The 21,527-nt window shown below is 39.4% G+C and overlaps 1 protein-coding gene across 6 annotated transcripts in view; it reads right to left on the bottom strand.

The window, feature by feature from the left end:
- Positions 1–21,281, bottom strand: part of COA1 (cytochrome c oxidase assembly factor 1) — a 135,785-nt gene extending 114,504 nt beyond the window's left edge. The window contains exon 1 of one of the 6 annotated variants that reach the window (XM_071215079.1): positions 21,262–21,281. The gene's annotated coding sequence lies outside the window, so the exon portion shown is untranslated. Of the gene's footprint in view, positions 1–18,319; positions 18,344–18,392; positions 18,494–21,261 lie in introns of those variants that run through there. The other 5 variants (XM_004449083.5, XM_023583221.3, XM_023583226.3 and 2 more) reach the window with 5 other exon arrangements.
- Between the last annotated feature and the right edge of the window lie 246 nt (positions 21,282–21,527).

Raw genomic sequence — 21,527 nt, 5'->3', positions numbered from 1 at the left:
ACAACATGGATGAACCTTGAAGACATCATGTTGAGTGAAATTAAGCCAGGCACAAAAAAACAATATTGTATGATCTCACTGATATGAAATAATTAGAACAAGCAGACTCAGAGTCAGTAACTAGAATATAGGTTACCAGGGGACAATGTGGAGATAAGGACTTGAGAGTTAAGGCTTAAAATGTTCAAAGTTACTACTTGAAACAATGGAAATGTTTTGGCAATCGATGGTGGTGACAAAACACTGTGAATGTAATTAGTTGCACTTAAATATATATATCTGAATGTGGTTATAAAAAGGGAACTGTTGGGTTGTAAAAATTAATAGAAAAAAATTTTTTTTTAATCCCTGAAACTGCATTGCACAAACAGTAAACCTTAAGTTAAACCATGCACTATAGTTAATAGTCCAATTACAAAATGTCCTTTCATCAACTTTAACAAAGGTACCACAATAACACAAGGTTTATATGGGGCTCCTGTATTTTATACATGATTGATTGTAAACCCAAGATTTCTCTAAAAATAAAAAAGATTAATGAATTGCCTTAGGAAACAAGAAATTTAGGACTGGGCTGCACAACTGCCACTTATTAAGGATGTCACAAAAGCATTTAAGGCCCAGATGTTTGTATGTTCAAATGTTTGTGGAGGCAAGGCTGAGACACATGAAAAATAAGGGTAAAACATAATTAAATGGTAGAACGAAATTGCAATAACTGTCATTTTAGACACACTGATTGAGAACTACTAAATAATGGTTATCCGCAGTTAGAGCATTACAGCTTCTCTACATTTCCTTTTCCACACAAAATCTGCACTTGGATGCACACATACCCCTAGAATAAATCTGAGAAATGAAAATGACAAAGTTCCTGGTTGCTATGAAAATATCAGTTCCTGATTTCTGTGAGCCATATGCTTTAATATATTGGTAACCACTGACTTATCAATAGGTCTCCCTGTATCTGTTTTCCCTATCTCTTCAATCAAGGGATAAAGAGGACACTAAAGGCTGGAGCACAGTGAACAAAAGGAAATTGACATGAGACAAACTGTAGCAGTAAGCAGAGAGGCCAGATTATGGAGAGCGGTGGATGTTGTGGGTCAAATTAAATATTTGGGGTTTATTCTAAGAATAATGGTAAGTAGTAGAATAGTTGCAAACCCAGGAGAGTGATATGATTAAATTTTACCTTTTTTTAAAATGGCTATTGGGTGGAAAATACATTCAAGTTGTGCTAATGACACCTTCTGGCAGACCAGTTAGGAAGCAATGTCCAGGTGAGCAGAGGGTAGTTTGGACTAGCTGGGGTGCTTAACCAGGGGTCCACAGACCCCCAATGGGTCTTTGGAATGATTTCAGGGCCTGTGAGCTTAAATTGAAAAAAAGCAACTTATCTTTATTTTCTCTGACCTCTAACTGAAATCTAGCATTTCCTTCACTTATAAATGTATGCAATAAATAAATTATAGTAGTATTCATTTTGCCTGACTGGTAAAGGGGCCCATGGAACAAAAACAGTTAAGAATGCCTGGACTAGAGTGATAGATGTTGAAATGAAATGACCACATTTGAGAAATATTTAGGAGGGAGGAAGAAAAGAATGTTGAGTGGCCTTCACAGTGACCCCAGATCCTGGCATGAACATCAGGATGAATGGGGATGCCAGTCTCCATGTGTGTATTAGTCTGCCAAAGGGGTGCCAATGCAAAGTACCAGAAATCTGTTGGTTTTTATAAAGGGGGTTTATTTGGGGGTAAAAGCTTACAGTTCAAAGGCTGTAAAAAGTCCAACTCAAGGCACCATAAGAAGTGCTTTCTCACCAAAGTCAGTTGTCACATGTTGAAGCAAAATGGCTACAGATCTCTGGCTAGTCTCTGCTTTACCCTCTGGGCTCACCTTTTCCTCTTGAGTTCCATGAGCCTCTTGAGGCTTCGTGTTTAAAGATCCTGTAGTCCTCCCTTTTCTGGCATAGGGCTTGTTTCTCAGGGCTTCCTACGTCAGTCTCAGCTATTCTGCTCTCTTCCCCTTCTCAGCTATCAGGCAAATGGCTCATCTCTCCTCAGCTGTTTAATGCTTCGCCTTTCTGTCACATGGCAGGATAAAAAATGTGTCTCTGTGAGTATCCATATATATCAGATCTAGCAAGGAGGCAGAGATTCAACCTGAATCATGTCCACTGATGTAGTCGAATCAAAAGCCCTAAATCAATCTTAACAGATAATCTAATCAAAGTGCCCCCAACTGGATTTAATGCAATCCAAGGGTATCACACCCAGAGAAAGAGATCAGGAATCCCTTTTTTTTTTTTTTTATTTATAAAACAATCCCAAACTGTCATACTCGGGAAGTGCACAGAGGCAGAGAGAAGTTGCTGGAAGTGTTAGGGAAGAGGGAACTGCATTCATGTTTTGAGTGGTTTAGTTTGAAAACCTATGAGTAATCCAGTGTGAACATCTTCCAAGCTCCTTCATTTCCCACTGAACAACTCCATTTTGGCATCTCAGGATGCTGGCAACAGAAATCTACATCTTTCTTCCACCTCTGCTCCATCTGCTGATTAATGTCATCCATCAGCACGGATGTTAGATGGGACTCCTGCGTATGATAGAGAAGGTTGGAATATAAAAGGCATCTGAAGCCTCAAAGATAAGGTTGTATGACACACAGATCAATCCAAAAAGCTGGAGCATTCTTGCCGCAAAAATTAACCCTAAGGAAAACATTAACATGTAACTCTGGAAACATTAAAAACCATCCAAAAGTAAATACAAACGTGTTTAGAGATACCTTTATCCAGACTGCCCTACTAGTAATATTACAAGAGTAAGATGGATTTGGGAATAGATCCAAGAAAACAGATTGAGAGTTAAATGTCAGCTCTCAATTAATCATCTTGTTTTACTGAAACAAACACTTAGAGCAATTACTTTGCAGCTGATTAGGAGTAGCATAAGCATTATTAATGTCTTATTATAGCACAACACTGCCACCTGTTGGAAGACATCACTAGTAAATGGTTTGGGTTTTTAAATCAATTTTGTGAGACACTTCTAGATCTTGCTTCTGAAAGAAAATCAGAAGGACAATATTAATTTTATCCTCTCTAGTTCATCACATATGGATAACACCCTTAGTAAAGAGAATAGGCAGAGATGTAGCTTTACTGCTTCCCACAACAAAAAGCACAGAACTTTATTTACTTACTGGTTTGGGTTATTTGGGTGAGGGGATGGTGTGACCAGGATAGCACCAGGGAGTTCTGGAAGTAATGAAACTATACTATATCCTGATTGTGGTGGTGATTACACAAATCTATACATGTATTAAAATGCTCAGACTGTAATCCAAAAGGAAAAAAGAAGTCAATTTTGCTTTATGAAAATTTGAAAAAGAGGATACAGAGGATAAAAATCCTCAGAGCTGTTTACAGAAAGGAGAAAAAAATAAGAAGTTAGAATGGAAGAGTATTCACATAAAACGTCAACAGTTACCCCACTTATAGCTCAAACAGCTGAGGCACAAATAAAATTAGCAAGTTCCTATCTGATACTAGGATGTTAAAATATTTAAATATGGCCTTGGAAGTGTTACTTTGTTTCTAAAGGCTACCTAAGTACACTTACAAGTCTTTCACATTGTCCTAAGTGGTCTGATGACAGATAATCTGTTACCAACAACTAGGAATCAGAATTCATCTTTGATTCTGGTCATCCCAAAAGAAGTCTTATAAAGGCATTCTTTGTGTGGCTGTGTTTGTCTCCCTCAAAAAGCTGTGGCATAAACAGGCCAAGCTGGATGCTTAGCATCTATGTAATCTTGGTATTTAATAGACGTTGGGTAAATTACCTATGAATCTAAGTGACATCACAATTCCGAGAGATTAGGAGTACCTCAATCTCAATCCAGTGCATAAGACCTAATGCCTAACACCATAAGGTACCAAGAGTCTGCAAAGAGAATAGAGATTACCCTATGAGAGCCCAGATGACAAATAAACCCAAACTGATAGCAAGTCACATTAACATGCATGTTCTTCCCGTTTCTCCTGATAATACAATTGCTACTTATTATGAGGTATGGGTTGTAATAGTGACAAGGGAAGATGAAACCAGGAAAGTTTATGAAATGTATTATAATTAGAAGGGGGTTTAGGGAGGGTAGAATCTACATAAATCCTCCACCCTTTATTCCTTAGTGCTGTACTTAGGCCATCCTGTTCCCAGGATCTGCCAGACAACATAAAATCTCAGTTTTCTAAGTTTTGGTGACCCATACTCTTACATATATTTTCCCCATTTCCAGGGTAGTCACAGTTATTGAGAGGGATCCCAGTACCCCAAAAAACCTTTAATTCCAAAAACTAGGGAGTGGGTGAAAAAAATAATAGCACAGTCATAATAAAGAATAATATTAGCTATTTCTCATTCTTCAAGTAATTAATGGTATGAGATATGTTTGCTTTAAAGGAGGTGAACTTCCCTCCTAAAAAGTGTAGTACTTACAGCACTTTCTGTGGTTCTGCCCATGTAATTACTAAAGTTGGGTAACTGGGGGATGGAGGTATAGGTATAAGCCGAGCTCATGCTATAAACTTAAGTGAAGAAAAATATTACATAAAAGTGACACAGTCTCTCCCAATTATATATAATATATATAAAGTTTCTTTTGCTTTCAACATGTCAACTAAGAGCTTCTCAGGATGGGGACAAAGCTATATATGGAACAAAATGGCACCAATCCTAGAGTAGCACTTTGAACTTTTAAAAACCAGTGGAGGAAGAGGGGCAATATGGCATTGGAGTAAGTGTACCCACATCATCTCTCCTATAAAAAATGGCTGAGGGGGCAAAATCCTGCCTGAGTGAGCCATTTTGGGAACCCACAAAGCAGGAGGCTTCAGGGCATCCATCTGGAGAGAGCACAACAAAAAGAGTGATTGCTCAAGGTGCTGCCAGCTTGCTTCATTTGCTATGTTTCCTCTTCTGCAATTTCCTATTTTCTGTGTGTAGTGATTTTGGCTGCCAATGCTGTGTCTTTTCCCTCCTACATCTTTCTATCTTCCACCTTCTGATGTTGCTCTTATATTCCACCTCTCTCTGTTTATCCCCCAATTTTTCTGGCTTTTTATTTCTAACACTTCTATTCTGTTTTCTACCTTTTATTAACTTTCTGGTTTTCTCTTTTATTTTCTCTTTCCCTCTCTCCTCATCACACTGGTCTTTTAATTCATGGTATATTCTTCTCCATATTCAGTTTCCCATTACCTTGTAAGTATTCCACTTTTGTATTCCTATAACTCAACACTGCTTACGTGAGTTTAACATTCATTCTCCTAGGTCTTATACAGTGCTTCTCCTTTTACTATCAATATTACTATTATACTTCTCTTACCTCTTTTGCTTTACCCTGGCTCTAATCTTTTTCCTTCAAGGTAACTTAGACAATCACAAAGAAATAGAATAAGAAGAACAAAGTGGGAGGAGGATGTGGCTCAAGCAATTGGGCTTCTGTCTACTATATAAGAGGTCCAGGGCTCAATGACCAGGGCTGACTAGTGAAGGCACACTGGCCTATGTGGCGAGCTGGCCCACGTGGAGTGCTGGCTCACTTGGAGTGCTACCCAGAAAAGGAATGCTGCCCCGTGCACAAATGCGGGCCCACGCTGAGACTGGCATAGCAAGATAATGCAAGAAAAAGAGACATAGAGATAAGAGAATAAGAGATGCAGCGGATCAGGAAGCTGAGGTGGTACAGAGAATGATCGCCTCTCTCCCACAACAGAAGGTTCCAGGATCGGTACCTGGAGCTGTCTAATGAGAATACAAGCAGACACAGAGGAACACACAGTGAATGGACACAGAGAGCAGACAATGGAGGGAGGGGGGAGAAAGAAAAAAGAAAAGGGATAGAAAAGAGAAAAAAGCATCGAAGAGAAAACTTAACACACACACACAAAATCAGCAACTAAATAAAACCAGACACTAGAGGGAGGGAGAAGCTAAAGAACTGAGCAAGCCCATCCGGATAAAATGATGATCAGACAACAAAAAAAATTACAAACCATACAAATAATTAGGAAGACATGGCCCAGTCTAAGGAACAAACTAAAAACCAGGAAGAGAAGCAGAACATCGAGTAACTAATGAAAGCTGTCCAAATAAATATCATGGACCAATTTAATGAAGTAAAGAAAGACATTAAGGATATTAAGAAAACACCTGAAGAGCATACAGAAGAAATTGTAAACATAATAAAAAGATAACAGATATGATGGTAATGAATGGCACAATCCAGGAAATCAAAAATACACTCTCAGCAAATAACAGCAGACCTAAACAGGCAGAGGAAAGAATTAGTGATATGGAAGACTATACATCTGAAAGAAAACAGAGAGTAGAACTGATAGATTAAAAAAAACAAAAAATCCAGCAGGGACTTAGGGATTTGAATGACAACATAAAATGCACAAACATACGCATTACAGGCATCCCAGAAGGTGAAGAGAAGGGAAAGGGGACAGAAGGGGTGCTGGAGGAAATAATGGCTGAAAACATCACAAACCTATTGAGGGAGATGGATGTACATGTCCAGGAAGCAAAATCCACCCCAAACAGTATAAATTCCAACAAGTCTACCTCAAGATATATACTTGTCAAATTATCCAATGCTAAAGACAAAGAGAAAATGCTGAATACAGCAAGAGAAAAGGGAGCATCAAATATGAGGGAAGCACAATAAGATTGAGTGCTGATTTCACATCTGAAACCACGGAGGCAAGAACGCAGTAGCCAAGGTACTAAAAGAAAACATTTCCATCAAAGAATACTCTATCCAGAAAAGCTGACTTGCAAAAATGATGGAGGATTCAAAATATTCACAGATAAACAGAAACTAAGAGAGTACACCAACAAGAAAACTACCCTTAAAGAAATACTAAAGGGAGTTCTACAGGAGGAAAGGGGAAAAAAAGAGAGAGACAGAGTTGGAGGAGAGTGTAAGAACAACTAAAAAGACAAAAAGAAATAAAAACAATATATGACCTACACAAATCCAAAGAAAATATGGCTAATGTAAGTAATTCACAGTAATAACACTGAATGTTAATGGATTAAACTCAACTGTCAAGAGACACAGACTGGCAGAATGGGTAAGGAAATATGACCCATCTATATGCTGTCAACAAGAACCCCAGCTTAGACCAATGGATTCAAGGAGGTTGAAAGGAAAACAACCTTACAAGCAAACACTAACCAAAGATGGGCAGGGAGAGCAATACTAATATAGGGCAAAACAGACTTTAAATGCAAAACTATTGTGAGAGACAAAGATGGACACTATAAATTAGTAAAGGGGGTAATCTTTCAAGAAGAAAGAACAATCATAAACATTTATGCACCTAACCAGGGGGCCTCAAAATACAAGAGGCAACCGCTGGAAAAATTAAGTGGAGGAATAGCTGCCTCTACAATTATAGTGTAGGTATTTATTACATCATTATCACCATTAGGCACAACATTGCACCAGAGAATTAATTTTTAAAAAAAGACTTTGAATAATATATTAGAGAATATGGACATAATAGACATATACTGAACACTGTACCTGAATACAGCAGGATATACAATCTTCTCAAGTGCACATGGATCATTCTCCAAGATAGACCACATGCTAGGCCACAGAGAAAGTCTCAATGAACTCAGAAAGACTTAAATCATACAAAATAACTTCTCTGACCATAATGGAATGAAGAGGGAAATCTGCAAGGGCCAGAGAACCAGATTAGGCACAAAAATACAGAAGTTACACAACACATTCTTAGACAAACAGTGGCTCAAAGAGGAAATCTCAAAAGAAATCAGTAACTATAATGAAACTACTGAAAATAACAATACAACATATCAAAACTTATGGGATGCAGTGAAAGCTGTACTGAGAGGGAAATTCATAGACATAAATTCATACATCAAAAAAGAAGAGCTATGGGAAACGGACTTGGCCCAGTGGTTAGGGCGCCTGTCTACCACATGGGAGGTCCGCGGTTCAAACCCCGGACCTCCTTGACCTGTGTGGAGCTGGCCCATGCTCAGTGCTGATGTGCGCAAGGAGTGCCCTGCCATGCAGGGGTGTCCCCCACTTAGGGGAGCCCCACACGCAAGGAGTGCGCCCCGTAAGGAAAGCCGCCCAGCACGAAAGAGAGTGCAGCCTGCCCAGGAATGGCGCCGCCCACACTTCCCGTGCCGCTGACGACAACAGAAGCGGAAAAAGAAACAAGACGCAAATAGACACAGAGAACAGACAACTGGGGGGGGGGGGGGGGGGGGAGAAAAAAGTAAAAAAACCAAAAGCCCCAAAGAAAAAAATAACAAAGATTAGATTAAAACTAAATGAAATAGAAAATAAGAAAGGACTAGAAAAAATAAAACAGCTGGTTCTTTGAGAAGATCAATAAAATTGACAAACCCTTAGATAGACTAGGAAAGAAAAAAAGAGAGAAGATGCAAATACACAAAATAAGAAATGAGAAAGGGGATATCGGGGATATCACCACTGACACTACAGAAATAAAGACTATCATAAGAGGATACTTTGAAAAACCATATGCCAAGAAGAAAGACAATTTAAAGGAAACGGACAAATTCCTAGAAACACATAAGCAGCCTACATTGACGAAAGAAGAAATTGATGATCTCAACAAACCAATCACAAGTAAAGACATAGAATCAGTCATTATAAACCTCCCAACTAAGAAAAGCCCAGGGCCAGATGGCTTCACAGATGAATTCTACCAAACATTCTGGAAAGAACTAACACCAATCTTGCTTAACTCTTTCATAAAACTGAAACAGAAGGAACATTGCCCAACTGACTCTATGATGCCAACATTACCCTAATAGCAAAGCCAAACAAAGACACCACAAGAAAGGAAAAATATGTCCAATCTCTCTGATGAACCTAGATATGAAAATCCTCAACAAAATACTTACTAATCATATTCAACAACACATCAAACAAATTCTACACAATGATCAAGTGGCTTTCATCCCTTGTATGCACAGATGGATCAACATAAGAAAATCAATCAATGTAATACACCACACAAACAGATCAAAAGAAAAGAATCACATGATCATTTCTATAGACGCAGGAAAGCATTCAACAAAATACAGCACTCTTTCCTGATAAAAACACTGCAAAAGATAGGAATAGATGGAAACTTTCTGAACATGATAAAAGGATATATATGAAAAACCCACAGCTAACATCATTTTAACAGTGGAATCTTACAATCTTTCCCTCTAAGAGAAGGAACAAGACAAGGATGTCCACTATTACCCCTCCTATTTAAAATTGTGTTAGAAGTACTTGCTTGAGCACTGAGGCAAGAAACATATATAAAGGCATGCAAATTGGGAAAGAAGAAGCCACAACTTCACTGTTTGCAGATGACATGATCCTATACATAGAAAGCCCTGAGATATCGACAACAAAGCTTCCAGAAATTATAAATGAGTTCAGTAAAGTCGCAGGTTATAAGATCAATGCACAAAAATCAGTAACATTTCTGTACACCAATAATGAGCAATCTGAGAAGGAAATCAAAGAAAAAATACCATGAACAGTAGTAAATAAAAAAAATCAAATACCTATGATATAAAAAATACACATGAATAAATTTAAAGATGTAAAAGACTTATACACATAAAACTACACAACACTGTTAAAGGAAATGAAAGAAGACTTAAATAAATGGAAGAATATTCCCTTTCATGGGTAGAAAGACTAAATATCATTAAGCTATCTATCCTACCCAAATGGATCTACAGATTTAATGCAATCAAGACAAAAATCAACAGCATTTTTTAATGAACTGGAAAAATTAACTATGAAATTTATTTGGATGTGAAAGAGGCCCTGAATACCCACATTGAAAAAGAAAAATAAAATCAGAGAAATCAAGAGACATGACTTTAAGATATACTACACAGCTTTAGTGGTCAAAATGGCATGGTATTGGCACAAGGATAGACATACCGACCAGTTGAGAGTTCTGATAGAGATCCTCACACACAGTCATTTGATATTCCTCAAGGCCACCAAGTCCATTCAACTGGGAGAGAATGGCCTCTTCAACAAATGATGCTTGGAGAATTGGATATCCATATGCAAAAGAATGAGAGAGGAATACCATCTCACACTTTACACAGGAATCAATTCAAGATGTATCAAACACCTAAATATATGAGCCAAGACCAGAAAGACGTTAGAAAACAATGTCGGGAAGCATCTATAGGACCTTGTAATAGGAAATGGCTTCATGAACTTCATACCCAAAGCACAAGCAGCAAGAGAACAGATAAATGGGACCTCCTCAAAATTAAAGCCTTTTGCACCTCAAAGGAGTTTATCAAGAAAGTGAAAACACAGCCTACCCAACAGAAAATATTTGTAACCATATATCTGATAGGAGCCTCATATCCAACATATATACAGAAATACTGTATCTCAAAAATAATAAGACAAACAACCCATTTTAAAAAGTGGGCAAGAGATTTGAATAGATGCTTCTCCAAAGAAGAAATACAAATGACTAAAAAGCACATGAAAAGATGCTCAACATCACTAGCTATTACGGAAATGCAAATCAAAACTACAATGAGATACCATCTTAAACCCATAGATTGGCAGCTATTTAAAAATCAGGGGATGGGAAGCGGATGTGGCTCAACCAACTGGGCTCCCATCTACCATATGGGAGGCCATGGGTTCACTTCCCAGGGCCTTCTTGTGAGGGCAAGCTGTCCCGCACCTGCAGAGAGCTGATGGCCCGTGCCTGCAGAGAGCTGGCGCAGCAAGACGATGCAACAAAGTAAGACAGGCAGACACAGATGAATGCACAGCGAACGACAGAGAGAGCAGAGAGCAAGCATGTGGTGGGGGAGGGGATAAATAAAATAAAATAAATCTTTAAAAAAAAATCAGAGGACTACAAGTGTTGGAGAGTTTGTGGAAGAATGGGAACATTCATCCACTGCTGGTGGGAATGTAGAAGGATCCAGCCATTCTGGAGGATAGTTTGGCTGTTCCTCAAGAAACTAGCTATAGGTTTGCCATATGACCCAGCAATTCCACTGCTGGATATATACCCAGAAGAACTGAAAACAAGGACACAAATCAATACATGCACACCAATGTTCATAACGCCGTCATTCATTATTGCTAAAAGTTGGAATCAACCCAAATGCCCATCAACAGATGAATGGATAAACAAAATGTGGTATATACATACAATGGAATACTACTCAGCTGTAAGTGAAGCAAGATAGACATTGAAGGACAAATACTACATGACTTCTCTGATATGAATTAAGTAAATCAAGCTGTCTCAGTGAGGTAGAGACTGGAAGACAAGCTTACAGGAAATAGGCGGGGAGAGGTAGGTTGTGAGCTAGTGCTCAAATGGGTGAAATCTACAATAAAGTGGAATTAAGTAGTTGTGCAATGAAGGGATAAGACAGGGGCATAGGGATACTATTGGGTTGGGCTCTGCAGGATTAAGGGGGACTAGGGTTGGGAGGATGGGACAGATGGTCCATGGAATTGGGGGGAAACTCAGGGGGAAGCAGATAAACACAGGAGATTGTCAGGTACATGGTTTAAACTATAATGTAGAGAAAACTCTTTAGAAAATACAATAAGGAAGGGTTATAGGTTTAAGGTGTTTGATGGGGGCATCTGACACAGAGTGCACCTGGGGCAGGCTTCTAGGCAATCTTGTCATAGTAGACTATATCAGTGGGTGGAGACCCATACAATGAGTGGAAAAGTGTAACCCCATCCGAGGAGGCCTGATGTTCTCAAACAGAGGGGATGGTCTCTCTCAAGAGCATGGGTGGCTCCCAATGGGGGAGGACAGACTAGTGTGTCAAGCCCTCAGCATTGTTGCAGGTATCTATGGATCTTGCCCTTCAGTGTGTCACTGTGGGCAGGGAGGGGGGAGAAAGGAATAGAGTAGATGAAAGAGGGGGTAACTGGTGGGCATTGGAGGTGTTCTGTATGATTGTGTGGTGATAGATGCAGGCCATGTTAAATTTCGACAAAAATTTGTAGAGGTTTATGGTCTAAAATATAAACCATAATGTAACCAAAAATTTATAAAAGTGTACAGTCTAAAACGTAAACCATAGCACAAACTATAATGTAACCATGGTTGGTAGCTATGTTTCACTATTTTTTAAATATTTGTACATTAGTTGTAGCAAATGTAACAAGCACATGTAAAAACATCATTGCTGGGAAGGGGGAAGGAGGGGGAGAATTTTGGGTATGTGGGAATCCCCCGTACTCTGTATGGAACTTTACTGTGACCTAAAACTTTTTTGAAGAGATATATTTTTAAAAAAGATGTAAGGCAATGAGGAAGAAATGGAAGAGATTGCCTTGCCACTGTAAACACAAGGCAACACCTATTACAGTGATGAAAAGCAAAATGTAAAAAAAAATGAAAAAAAATTAATTTTTCATTTTTTAATACCCCAATTTACTTTTTACTCTATTTTAGTTTTTCTAAATTATGTATTTTAATCGTAAACTTTTAACTTATCATTACTATTTCATTTTCCTATTAATTGAATTTGGAAATATATTAGGCTTCATTTTGGCAGAAGTTTTGGATCACAGAGGGGTTCAACTATGGCAGGGGAGGAGCACTGGTGTGGGCTTTCATTGATGGGGTTTGCAAAGGTAGGAGGGAGCTTTCCAGGGCATGTATACAGGGTATATAGATAGGTTCGGGTGTTCGTTGAGTACTAACATAGTGGGTAGAGTCTCACACAACTGAGGGAGTGCTAAGTTCCCATCTTGGGGAGCTTTGTTGTATTCCCTAACAGAACAGCAACAATCCCCCAAGTGTAAGGACAAAGACCAGTGAAGACGGATGGTCCAGTGATGGGCTCTTGATACTGATGACTATGCTTATAAGCCTGTATGCTTAAAATTTCAAGTTGGCCAAGAGGTGCAGGGTACCTAAGAGCTACTTCCTGAGAGTCTCCATGTTGCTCAAATGTGGCCACTCTCTAAGCCCAATTCAGCATATAAATGCACTACCTTCCCCAAAGCATGGGAGATAACTCCCAAGGATGAGCCTCCTTGATGCGAAGGGATTACAATCAAGCACCAGCTGGTGATGCAACTACAAAAGATGTTAAATAAAAGGAGGAAATGGCTAAAACAAATGAGTTTATACAGCTAAGAGACTTCAAAATGATTCGGGAGGTCATCAGAAGGGTTGCGCTTACATGTCTGAGAGAGAGCCAAAGTAGATATAACCCCAGGTAGTGGTTCTCCTGAGGGCTACAGAGACACCCACGTCTTATGGTCATGGCAGATAGCTCTGGAGTTCAGTGCCTTGCCAGTGGGCCCTACTTTGGAATTTGTGCTCCTGAGTGTGATGGAGTTGGACTCAGATTTGACTTCTCTACACGTGCCTCTTGTCACTTTTACTGAACCTGTGGTTGGTGTTGGGGTGGGTGTATGCCCAGGAGACCTGAATCTCTGAACTGTCCATGTGCCAGCTGAGACCTGAGCCTCAGCAGAGTTGCAATACCTACTCTCTCAGCTAACAAGGAGGTAAGGATGGTCAACCACCACACCAAGGAACCAAGAGAGTCTACAACTGCAAACCGGAAATTCCATCCATCAGCCATGTGGGATTTAAGCCCCCTCTCAATTTAGAGGTGGAGTGGGCATTGCCATCCTTGTATCCTCAGGATGGAGGAATTAAATATGGATTAGAGTGGACTTACTGGTATTCTACTATAGAATTATTGTGACTCTAGCAATGGAAGTGCAGGGGTCCCTGAAGTAATGTGCAGGGCTCAAGCCATGTTGCTAGGGAGGAACAATGTGCACAGAGGTGAGGGTGTGGTCAGTTGTGTCTGTACCTCCAAGTAAGCAGAAAGGAGCTGATGTCCTGATAAGAAGAAACTCTTAAGAAAACCCTCCTCAATGAATTTCATGCTTGAAGACCCCTGCTCTGAGAACAGTGACCTAGTTAATGCTTTAAATAAAGCTTGCGGTACCAGCTCGGGGCCTTGGCTTTACCATCAGCTAGCCCTGGCCCACCTGTCGCTCTAAACTTGTCTTTGTCTCTGTATGTCTTTCTTAAGCTCCTGTCACCTCCCCTCAGGTTCTCTGTTCACCCACGAAGATCACAGCAGGAAGAAATTATATCATTGATGTGGAGACAGTGGCCACAGGAGTTGCTGAAGGCAGGGAGATGGAAAAATACGTATGATATGGGCGCGTTTTTGAGACTTGGAATTGTCCTCAATGATATTTCAGGGATAGATGCAGGACATTATGTATCCTGCCATAACCCACAAAATGGACTGGGAGAGAGTGTAATCTACAACGTAAACTATAATCCATGCTGTGCAGCAGTGCTCCAAAATGTATTAATCAAATGCAATGAATGAACCACACTAATGAAAGAAGTTGTTGATGTGGGATGAGTGGGGGGTGGGGTGGGGGGGGAAATGGGGTATACGGGAACCTCTTATTTTTTAATGTAACATTTTATGTGATCTATGTATCTTAAAAAAGATAATGAATTTTTAAAAAAGAAGAAAAGAAAAAAAACCAATGGACTTTTTAATGCAATTTCTGAATCGTACCTGCTTTAAACACTCAGAGAGAAAACACACCAAAACATTTCCAATGATCTGAGTGGTGGGATTGCATGTAATTTTCAATTTTCTTCTTTAAAATTTCCAGCGTTATTCAGAATTTCTAAAATACACATATATTATCTTTATAATCAGAAAAGGAAGTAGGTCTGGTTTTGGTTGTTTTGCTTTTTGTTTTTTTTCAACCTATGAAAAAGTAACACATGAACCTCTAGAACCATCAAAATTAGATGTTCTGAAACAGTTAAAAGGCAGCCTCACACAAACAAACAACTTTTGGCAAATACTCTGTGGCAAAATTTGTCTTTTGTAAATACTACTACTTCTGACAGGGTACTCTACCTCCCTTAATGTAAAGAAATCCAACCCAGGGAACAGCACAATTCTAGAGCCATCCATAGAGCTTTAGAACTACATAAGTTTGCAAAACCACCTCTTTTGGAATATGCCATGATGGGTAAGGGGTCCAAAAAGACTAAAACCATGAAAGGCATTAGAAAGATAAAAAACTTTGCAGTTTAAAGAAGTTTTGGCTTTGGGAATCTATTCAGGTAAACCTTTTATTTAGTTCTAAATTTCAACCATTTTAAAACTCAAAGATTTCCAAGTCTTGAGATATAAATCTCCACATGCTTTCACCTAGGAAATGGCACATAGAATTTAAATTTTTAAAAAAGTATGATAATAGAAGCCTGAATTACACAATTATTCTTAAATTTCATGTTTTGTATGAAAAATAAAAAATACTGAAGCAAGAACCATAAAAGCCTAATTGGAATCAGGCCATAAGGGGATAATGAAGCCTTTGCCATTGTATGTAAAATAGGTAGATGCAAATTTCTGGGGAACTATGGTATGTAGCTTTCCTGAGATTCTCAAAATGTTAAGAATCCCTAAAAATATCTGAACTACTACTACTACTTTTAAACCAATGAAATGAGAAAAATAAATACCAAAATAATGTTAATATGATTTTGTAAAACTACTTTTCCTGGCATGCTCCAATCAGTACAGAACCAGCATAATGCTAATCAAGCACTGTACACAAACCTTCAAATCAGAGTCTGCTTGTGTGATATAAGTATCTACTATTTGGCGATGAACTGTCCAATATGGCTTTCACAAGTCTCCTGCAGTGTGTTAAACCTGAACAAAAGAATGAGGAAATCACTTCTAGGAATCTGTATGAAATAGAAAATTAAATGGACTAGCAAAGCTGAAGCGGTAATTTTTGCTCACAGCTTCTTCACAGCATTTTTTTCCTGGGTCTGGTCTTCCACATACAGTTGAGATCACTCACCCAACTACCCTCACTGACCTACGAGGTCTCCAGAAAGAGTAAAAAATGATCTTATGTTCCTTCATTTAGAGACTGAAACATGCTACAGCACAATGTAAGACTATCATATATCTGGTAAGAGATTTGTATCTAGACTATATAAAGAGCTCTTAAAACTCAGTAAGAAAAAGACAAGTAATTCAAATAAGAATGGGCAAAGAATATGACTAGACATTTCTTCAGAGAGATATATTGTTGTAGACGTCAAGAGAGGTTCAATTATTTGCGTATGGAAAGGCCAGGAATCAGTAATAATTTTGGGAAGGAAAAAGTAATTTATTTACAGCGGGACTGGGGAGCTTTCTGTACAAAATCTGAACCCTCGATAAGATTCTCGAGTTCCTTTTATACAAAGGAAGAGCTAAACGGTCCTTTGTTTCAGTGCTCAATAAGTTTGAATTAACACATATCCTCCACATCCTAGGTAAGCTTTTAGCGTGAACTTTATACATTCCACGTAAAGCTTTTAACACATTTGGTTTGCATTTTCCCTGAATATTTAAAGTTTATAGAGTTTGCATTGCTAAATTGTTTTCCCAGGACTGGAGTTGTTGCCATGGTTACCAAGGGCAGAGCTGCAGCTCTCACTGTCCCACAGGCAAAGCTCAGGACATGTACAGCTCAAGTTATCTATGAAGAGATGAACAGTCCCCCACCCATAGCCTATATTAATATAAATGGCCAATAAGCACATGAAAAGATGCTCACCATTATTAGCCATCTCAAAACCACAATGAAATACCACTTCGTAACTACTAGAATGGCTGTAATTAAAAAGACAGATAATAAGTATAGAAAGGGATGTAGAGAAGTCAGAACCTTCACATACTGTTGGTGGGGTAAAAAACCGTGCATCTGCTTTGGAAAAGTCTGACAGTTCCTCAAAAGGTTAAACATAATTACCATAGGACTCAGCAATTCTACTTATAGATATATTTCCAAGAGAAATGAAAACTTACACCCACGTAAAAACTTGTATACACAAATCTTTATGCAGCATTTTTTATAACAGGCAAAAGGTGGAATCAACCCAAACATCCATCAACTGGTGAATGGATGAATAAAATGTGGTGTATAACAATGAAATATCATTTAGCAATAAAATGAAATATCAAGAGAAGCTACAACATGGACAAACCTTGTAAACATTATGCTCAAAGAAGCCAGTCACAAAAGACTGCATATTGTGTGAACCCAAATGAACAGAAAGTAGATTAGTAGTTGCCTAGGTCTGGGGAGGGAGGGTGGCCTGTGAGAGGGAATAGGGAAAGGACTGCTAATGTGTACCAGGTTTCTTTTGGGGGTGATGAAAATGCTCTAAAATTGATTTTGATGGTGACTGCACAAACCTGTGAATACACTAAAAACCACGGAACTGTACATTTTAAATGGAGAATTGTACAGTATGTGAATTATCTCAATACAGCTGTTAAAAAAAAATACACCTCCTTTATCTCCTTCCCCCCACTATACCCTCAGCATTCATTAAATACTTGCTGAATGGAAGAATTCGTTTCAAAACTTTAATAAACAATTATAAAATCATGTTGTCCAAAGTGATGAAATTACTGCAGACTGACATAGCAGGAGCTGAGTGTATGTGTGCTTTCCATGAAAGGAGGTAAATCTGAAAAGGTCAACCGAACCCAAGACCTAGAAAGGAATTTAAACGAGCTAAGGAAATTTATTATTTTGAAGGCAATGTTAGAGCAAGTAAGATTTTGTGCAGAAAAATAACAATATCAGATCTTTTAACTGTGCTACTTTTATGTAAAGGTGAGCTACCCTAAGAAGCAAAGCAATGACTCACAGGTGAAGATGGGGAGGAGTTAAGGGCAGACTCCGAGAGAAGCAGGTTTCTGAATCTCCGCCCGCCCAAAACCCAACCCTCACACATACATATGCATGCACCATTCCTCCATTTTGAAAATTCCTTCAGCAGTCAGCTCCTTTTGGGAGGGTATCCTACTCAAGTGTGCTAAAAATATTGGCCACTGAACCAGAAAATTCTTTTCTACAGTCATCCGGACAAGGTCTTTCCTCGCCGTGTTGAAACTTCTTTGGAAGGACCCCAATTCTTCAGATGTGCTGTTGGGAACGCTCAGCAAGGACTGCAGGACAAGGGCACGTTAGCTTCCCAAGCCCGAAAATTCAGGGGGAGAGGGACAATCTGCGGCATCAATCACTCGGAGCACACCCAAGTGGGCCCCCAAGGCGCCAAGGATACACACAAGAGAGGTCGGGAAGGTGACCCAGGGCCAGAGGGAACTCCCCTTGCACCAGCCCCAACCTGCGCGCAGACTGCGGGGAACCGTTTCTTGACGGTGAGAGAGAGCAAGATTCCTTCTCCCCCAATTCCTAACCTGTCAGTGAGAAAAGCAGCGCGTTGAGGAAAGCATGAGCACTCCTTCCGGGTTGGTGGCGTCCGGCAAAAAAAAATTCCTCAAGGCGCGCGCGCCTGGGGAGGAGTAGAGACTTCCGGCGTCTTGTCGCCGGGTTAGAGCGCCAGGACGCGGCTAGCAGTTGGAGGACCGCAACCTGAGGTTTAAAAAGCTGACACTGGCCGCAGCGCTCCCCCTCGCCCCGTGTGCTGAGCTCCGTGACACGGGTTGGACTCACGCGGGAAGTGGAGTCGCTTTTTAGAATCCTGCTTTTTGCTCTCTGCGTTCCGTTAACCTCCCAGCACACGTCCAGTCCCTCAGAACTTTCCGAGAAAATTTAAAACCACCTTCTTCCAAGGATCTGGCGCTTCTTGCCTCCAAGAATGCAAAACCCCGGATCATCTGAGTCCCACTCCCGCTCCAAAGTCCATTAGGCCCCGTTTGGCTGAGAAATTTTCGTTTAGTCACCAAATATTTATTAAATGCCTATTGTGTACCAATATAAGGGTAAGAATTACCCTTAATTCTGAATGGTCCCTGTTCTCCTTAAGTGTAATAGTAAAATGGATGTTAATAGTATTTACCGCATAAATTTATGACAATGTAAAGCACTCTGAATGGTGTCGTTCATTTTAGAAGTGCTCAATAAATATTAACTATTTTTTTCCCCATCTTGTTCATTCCACTATCATCATCATCACCTTTAAAATAACAACCTTGAAGACCAAGTACCTTTCCTCCATGAAGTAGTGAATCTCACAGTGGTGGGTCAACTAAATTTACATAATCTAATGCTTCTTTAATTAAAAAATATTAATAACGAAAAGACAAACAGCCCAATTTTAAAATGGTCAAAGGACTTGAATAGAAATTTCTCCAAAGAAGATACTGAAATGGCCAATAAGCACAGGAAAAGACATTAAAAAGTATTAGTCATTAGGGAAATACAAAAATCACAATGAGATATCACCTCACATCTTCTAAATTTGCTGTTATTTAAAAGGTACAAAATAATTAGGTCTGGTGAGGATACTTGCAAGAGTATATGAAAAAATATAAACCCTTGTGTGTGGTTTGTGAGAATGTAAAATGGTGCAACCACTGTGGAAAACAGTTTGGTGTTTCCTCAAAAGATTAAACATAGAATTACCGTAAGACCCAGCAATCTCCTTCTAGGTATATATCCCCCAAAATTGAAAGCAGGGACTCAAACAGATATTTTCATGCCATTGTTATTCACAATAGCTAAAAAGTGGAAGCAACCGCAATGTCCATCAGTGGATGAATGAATAAACAAAAAGTGATATACATTAATACATGAAATAGAATACTCAGCCTTAAAAAGAAATGAAGTTCTGATACATGCTGCTACATGGATAAGACTTAAAGACATCATGTTAAGTGAAATAAGTCAGCCACGAAGGGGCAGATACTGTATGAATTCACTTGTATGAAATATCCTAAATACACAAAATCTTAATATTTAAAAAGCTGGTGGATCTGGGGGGTGGGGAATATCAGAGTTCTCTTTATGGGGTTTGTTTAATTTTTGCAACTATCCTGTAAGTTTGAAATTATTTCAGAATAAATAGTTTCAGGGAAAAAATTAGCCTAAGGTGGTAATATTCAAAGTCATTTGTCCACATATCCCTATGAGTAAAAAGAGTTAAATTATATACATGTACTACTATATTACTATAATACTATAAAACATTCCTAAAATAGAACTTAAAAAATAGGATGTGATTTTAAAAAAATACTAATAAAAGTTCTAGATGGAGACTTCTGGGATAATGGTGTTGTAGCAGGTAGGTAGGGCTCAACTCTGTTACAAAAACAACAGAGGAAGGGCAAAAAGCTATTCAAGAAGACATGGCCATGCTAAAAAAAAAAAAAATGTCAGCGTAGAATTTTGTAACCAGCAAAGCTGGCATTCCAGGACCTTCCCACATAGGAAGTTCTGGATCCAGTCCCCAATGCCTCCCAAAGAGAAAATCAAGAACAACAAAAAACAAGTGAAACAAGTGAAACAAATGAGGAAACCAACTCAGGGGAACCGATGTGGCTCAGTAGTTGAGTGCCAGTGTCCCACATACAAGTCCTGGGCTCAATCCTCAGTACCTCAAAAAGAAAAAAAAGGGAGAGTTCAAAATATTCATGGAAACAAATGGAGTTTGTCCACAAGAAACCTGCCCTTCAAGAAATACTACATTCCAGGAAGATGGTGGACTAGAAAGATGTGGTATTTTCTTTTCTCCAAGAAAAATAGCTAGAGGACAGGCAGAAACATCCTGGAAAAAAATCTTCTAAGGTTTAGGACACCAGGGGAAGGCTGTACAATGCCCAGAAAAGAGCAGGACAAAGGAAAAGAACTGCATCAGCAAAATATGGGTTAAAAGCTGCAGCTGCTACTGCCAGCACACTCCTCCACACTAAGGACACTTTTGAATGCTCTGGCCTTTGGGCCCACAGCAACAGACAAAGGGGACTCCAGGGATCTACCTCCCCACGAAAGGGGAGAGAGAAGGACACAGCCTAAGGCTGACTCAGCTTTTGACTCACAAATTTGGCTGACTCAGCTTTTGACTCACAAATTTGGCCTGCTCTGTCCCACGAGCCCTTCCAGGCTGGCTGGGGCCATGCCAGTGTTTGCCTTGGGAACCAGCTCAGGACAAAAAGAGATTCAATCCTTTCAATTTCCCTCTATAATAACCAGGACTGATTGTTGAGGATGCAGAGAGGAATGGAAATATTTCCTCCCCAGGAAAAGGGAAGAGGCTGCCAGCAAAAGCTGGAGACCTATCTCTGAGAAAGTTGGAATTACAAGGCTCATACCCTCCAGGTTAAGTACCTGTATCACAGTGATCCAGTCCCTGTTGCAGCAAGAACACTCAGAACACAAACTGAATGAAAGGGCTTCCAAAGCATGCCATCTGCTGACAGACCAAGGAAGTGCACATGAAGAAATTAAAAGTATTTACTCTAGACCTTTTATTTAAAAGGATTGTGGTAAGACGGTGATGGAATAACAGGCAGAGCTGGATGCTCTCACAAAAACTACTGAGAAAGAGCCAAAAGCTGTCTGAGGGAACTGCTTTGGGTATCAGCAGACTAGGA

The sequence above is a fragment of the Dasypus novemcinctus genome, chromosome 5 (assembly GCF_030445035.2).
Source record: "Dasypus novemcinctus isolate mDasNov1 chromosome 5, mDasNov1.1.hap2, whole genome shotgun sequence".
Classification (NCBI taxonomy): Eukaryota; Metazoa; Chordata; class Mammalia; order Cingulata; family Dasypodidae; genus Dasypus; species Dasypus novemcinctus.
This window is presented reverse-complemented; position numbering and strand designations above follow the sequence as displayed.